Consider the following 5,975-nt stretch of genomic DNA (forward strand, 5'->3'; position numbering starts at 1 on the left):
AGTTTGCCAGAACCTCTTTGGAGCCGATCGATAGTCTTTCTCCATGGCCTCACCAAACTCCTCCCACGCCCTATATTTTGCCTCGGCAACTGCCACTGCTGCACCCCGCTTGGCTATCCGGTACCTGTCTGCTGCCTCCGGAGACCCACAGACCAGCCACACCCTGTAGGCCTCCTTCTTCAGCCTGACGGCTCCCCGAACCTCTGGTGTCCACCAGCGGGTACGAGGGTTGCCACCACGACTGGCACCGGCCACCTTGAGACCACAGCTAGCAACAGCCGCCTCAACAATCCCAGAGTGGAACAAGGCCCACTCGGAGTCAATGTCCCCCACTGCTCTTGGGACGTGGTCAAAGCTCTGCTGGAGGTGGGAGTTGAAGACTGTCTTGACAGGTTCTTCTGCCAGGCGTTCCCAGCAGACCCTCACTATGCGTTTCGGTCTGTCAGGTCTACGTGGCATCTTTCCCTGCCATCTGATCCAACTCATCACCAGGTGGTGATCAGTTGACAGCTCCGCTCCTCTCTTCACTCAGGTGTCCAAAACTTATGGCCGCAGGTCAGATGATACGACTACAAAGTCTACTATCAACCTGCGACCTAGGCTGCCCTGGTACCAAGTGTACCGATGGTCATCCTTATGTTCGAACATGGTGTTCATTATGGCCAAACTGCGGCTTGCACAGAAGTCCAATAACGAAACACCACTCGAGTTCAGATCAGGCGGGCCATTCCTCACAATCACACCCCTCCAGGTCATGCTGTCATTGCCCACATGAGCATTGAAGTCCCCCAGTAGGACAATGGAGTCCCCTGATGGAGCACTATCTAGCACTCGTCCCAGGGACTCCAAAAAGGGTGGGTACTCTGAACTGATATTTGGCCCATAAGCACAAACAACAGTCAGGACCCGTTCCCCGACCCAAAGGCGCAGGGAAGCTACCCTCTCGTCCCCCGGGGTAAACCCCAACACACAGGCAGAGAATCTTGGGGCTAACAAAAAGCCAACTCCAGCCCTCCGCCTCTCACCCGGAGCAACTCCAGCAAAGGAGAGTGTCCAACCCCTCTCAAGGACTTCGGTTCCAGAGCCAATGCTCTGTAGCAAAGGTTCCACAATGGAAAAGAAATCTCAATGGCTAGGCCGGTAGTCAGGAAGTCATGTATTTATTTACACACCTAGGATCCCAAAGTGCAAAATGATGCCGACATTTACACAGCGAAAAAAAGTATTTATATTGAGCTCAGTCTAAACAAAAATAATTCCCCTCTTTCTTATTCTCCCGAGCATTTCTCATTCAGCATATTTCGGCAATTACCTCCATATCTCCCCTTCCGCTCCGCCCATCTCATATTATCAGTGAAAAAAACACATCCATCTTTACCACATCAAAGAAAACATTAATAAAACGAGAACATAACGTTCCCTTTATAGCTCATTCCCTCCGAGAGCACAAATAATCACTGGTAGCATTTACAAAAGCCCACATTTCATGCATAGACACAATTAACGTATTACATTCCCTTATTTTCTCCCACTTGGTAACCGAATCGGGGCAGACACCACTCTGCTACACAGAGAAACACAAAAACATTTTAAACTTCATTTCCGACACCAACATGGGCATATCCAAGTGTGCACCCCTGTGTGCCACGTACTGAGGACACAAAAACATGTGTATTTTCATTGGACGGGACTACCCGGTCACACAAATGCTGTGACGATGACATGGAGGATTTCATGTGTCTCCATCATGAGTCAGTCGGAGCAGATTGGAACGCTTCAATCCAGAAACAGGTTGTTGGATTCCTTCATTCCCTGCACTCTGAGCTGCTGCTGCTGGATGCAGAGTCAGGAGGGGGTTCTGTCCTGGTTCGGAAAAGGTCCAAAATTTCTGAATCTCCCAAGAACCAGGTCAGAACCTCAGAGGAACAGCTGCTAGATGGGTGTCCAAGTGAGGCCCACGGGCCGTTTGTGGCCCTCCACTGACCTGATAAATGCTTCAGGAACATTCTGGTTCACTCTAATGGGTCAATGTCTTGGGGGCGGGGCTTAAATCTGTCAGAAATTAAAGTGGCTTTTATTATTATTGTTGTTGCTGTTGTTATTATTATGATCATTATTATTATTATTATTATTATTATTATTATTATTATTATTATTATTATTATTATTATTATCATCATCATCATCATCATTGTTATTATTATTATTGTTGTTGTTGTTGTTGTTATTATTATTATTATTGTCATTGATATTATTATTAATATTATTATTATTGTTGTTGTTGTTATTATTAATAATATTATTATTGTTGTTGTTATTGTTGTTATTATTATTATCATTGTTATTGTTGTTGTTGTTGTTGTTGTTGTCATTATTATTATTATGTCTCTTCTGTTTTGGTTAGCTGTATTGGGATTCTTTGTCTCCCTACTCACCCTTTTTATTAGAGCAGGGGTATTCTAGGTATCCCGGTCCTGGAGGGCCGGTGTCCAGCACGTTTTAGTGGTTTCCCTGCTCCAACACACCTGATTCAGTGGTTGAATGACCTGCAGCAGCTCATCAGGCTCTGCAGAAGCCTGTTAATCACCTGCTGGTTGAAATCAGGTGTGTTGCAGCAGAGTTAACACTGAATCCTGCTGGATACTTGCCCTCGAGGCCTGGAACTGAATAACCTTGAATCGAGACCGCCAGTTGCCGAAGCCAAATGATTTTGCTCTGCGTTACCTTCACACACAGGACGGCTCGTCAGGCTACCTTCTACAGGATCCTGACTTAAGGTGAACGGGTGAGTTAAAACCATCGTATTCAGGCTCTCTGACTAGAGGTTGGATGATTTATCAGGAATGTTTTTCACCTTAAAAGGATCTGTAGGAGTGCCGGTGGCTCAGGGTTAAGATGAGGTCACTGATGTACCCACAGAGCCATGTAGAGTTGTGAGGGGGGGGGGTCCTCTCCTCGTAGTTTCAACCATCGCTTCCTCTGCAGGTCAGACATGGATTACATAGTTAAACAAACACTTTTGCCCTCTTCCATGGCTATGAAAACAGCTGTTAGCATTTCCGCTGCTGCTGGAAGGGAAACCCATGCATCACTGCAGCTGGGTTCAGTGCTCCCATTGCTCAGCCTGAACCTTGTGTCTGCAGCCTGTGAACACGCCACCGACTCATGGAGACATTTGCTGCTGGACTTTCACACCACTGCATTAGCTGTGTCACCGGATTCTGGGCCCTCAGGCTGATAGTCGAAATGACGGGTTCCCAGGAGTGGATGGGACCCATTCAGCCTGAAAACACTAACAAAACAATGAAGTCATCAGCGTAGCTGCGTGGAGGAGGAAAGGGAAGCTGTCAGCTCTAATTTAAAAGAGGAAATGGGATTAAAGCCAGAACAATAAGATCCTGGACCATAAGTTGTTTCTGGAGACGTGAGGACTCCAGGAGGAGAACTTTAGGAGTCACCACAGCAGTGGCTCCTCCAATAGTGGGCGCTAGGGTGCTGGCAGCCCTGATGGGATGGAAGAAGATGTAATCAGGTAGTAGAGATAATAATGAGAAAGGATTCAGCAGCATTGTAATCAACGCATGAAAAGCTGCTGTAGTGACTATCAAGTCCCACTTTTATTCCCCCTTGGGTGCGGGTGGAGGCAATGACTCGCTTTAACACTATTGTCCAGGTGGCAAGCGGGCTTGGGGTTTATTATCCCATTTATTGAAGATGTTGACAAACACAATTATGCAGGTTCCAGAATTGCGATATCCTGCCAAGATTATGAAAATAATGAAAATTACAACAGCAAATTAGTTATGGAATGAAACCAAATGAAGCGGTAAAAACCGTGTGACTTCCCGTCACCCAAGAACGCCAGTGCACTGCCACCTCAACACCTTTTTAGGCTCCGCAGTGCCACCAGTGGTCAAAAGAAATATAAACCATAGTGCAATAAACTGAAATATATATGCAACATTATCAAAACGAACTTAGACCATAATATAATGTAAACCAAAACAATATTGGCTCCTACACACCGGCCCCATTGTGTAGACAGCACAATTAAACAATGACAGAATAAGGAGCCAAAACATGTCCCGTGTAGTATCTTCTCTCCATCCTATACAGATGCTTGAAGAAGGAAGATCTTCGAGGCGGGCCTCTCCAGCTGTCCGGTCTTTGTTTTCAGCCGAACTGTTCGAACCAGTCCATCTTTACCAGGATAGGTGTTGAGTATTCTTCCGAGAATCCAAGATCCACGAGGCGCAGTGTGATCCATCACCATGACAACGTCTCCCACTGCAAAGCTTCTTCGAGGCTTAGACCATTTTTGTCTTTCTTGTAGCAAGGGTAGATACTGTCTCATCCACCTTTTCCAAAACAGGTCTGCCAGATACTGGACCTGCTTCCAGCGCTTTCTGATGTAGCAGTCTCTTTCTTCAAATACACCTGGAGCTAGAATAGGGCTCCCTTTGAGCAGCAGAATGTGATGTGGCGTGAGAGCTTCCAGATCGTTTGCGTTATCAGAGACTTTAGTTATGGGGCGATCATTTAGAATGGCTTCCACTTCACACAAGAAGGTTTGTAGATTTTCATCGTCCAGTGACTGCTGTTGAAGGACAGAAAACAATACTTTTCGAACCATTTCGAACCATTTTAATAAGACGCTCCCAAACTCCTCCATGATGGGATGTGGCAGGTGGATTAAATATCCAGTCAATCTCTTTTGAAAGCAGAAATTGATGCATTTTGTTCTGTTCCACTGCTGCCAAAGCCTTAGTTCACGTTCCGCACCAACAAAATGTGTGCCATTATCTGATCTCATCTGGCGAACTGGACCTCTTCGACATATAAAACATCTCATGGCATTGATGCAAGAATCGGTTGTTTGTGAGTGCACCACCTCCAGATGTATAGCCCGGCTTGCCATGCAGGTAAAGATTACTCCATATCGTTTGACCATGGCACGTCCTCTTTTTACCTCTAGGGGCCCAAAGTAATCTACACCTACGTTAGTGAACGGCGGCAAACCTGGATCGATGCGTTCTTCTGGCATATTGGACATTTTTTGCCAAGATGGCTGTGCTCTTTGTCATTTACAAATAACACAGTCAGAGATTATCTTCCTGCAAGCTGAGTTGGCACTAGTAATCCAGTATCTTCTTCTGAGAACTGGGAGTATGTGGTTTCTTCCTGCATGTCCAAGCTGCTGGTGTATATGCTGTAAAATAAGCTTGGAAACTTGTTGGTCTTTGGCGAGAATAGCAGGATGTTTCTGCTCTTGGGGTATAGCCGACCGGCTAAGTCTTCCACCCACTCTCAGTAAACCATTCTTAAGTACCGGGTCTAGTTTATAAATGTTGCTCCTGGTCTTAACGATGGAAGCACCACTCTCCAAGGTGCTGATTTCTTCTTTGAATCTTTTTGACTGGCAATACCAGATGATCACATTTTCAGCTTTGAAGAGATCATTCACTGACAATGTTTGAGTGTGAACAGCATCTCTGACTCTGTTCATGTTTTCTTGTACTGTTTTAGTGAAAGTCGCCGTATCGGCAGCAGGAAGTGAAGTCTCGAATCCTTTCCTTTTTTGACTAAGATCCAGCAAGATGGCCTTTAGCTTGAGAAACCAGGCAACGGAAGTTTTCAGCTTTCTCCCGCTTGAAAAATAGTGAATGAACCATGAAGAAGGATCATTGGCCTGTAAGCTAAGAACATTCATCATAACTTTGTCTTTAACTTCTGGATCCTCTAAAGAAACCGGCTTTGGGTTAAAAACCTCTGGCCAGTCCTTTTCTGGCTCCTGTGGTCCACCTTCGACAGGCCAAGAAGTTATGTGCAGGAAGTCCCCTGGATGCTTCATCCCCAGGGTAGCTGTAGCTACATCGTAGCTCCTCCCCACCAGCGTGTGAATGTGTTGTAAAGCGCCTTGGGGGGTTGTAGAACCCTGAGATGGTGCTATACAAATACAGACTATCTATAACTTT

Source organism: Nothobranchius furzeri, chromosome 7 (genome assembly GCF_043380555.1).
Source record: "Nothobranchius furzeri strain GRZ-AD chromosome 7, NfurGRZ-RIMD1, whole genome shotgun sequence".
Taxonomy (NCBI): domain Eukaryota; kingdom Metazoa; phylum Chordata; class Actinopteri; order Cyprinodontiformes; family Nothobranchiidae; genus Nothobranchius; species Nothobranchius furzeri.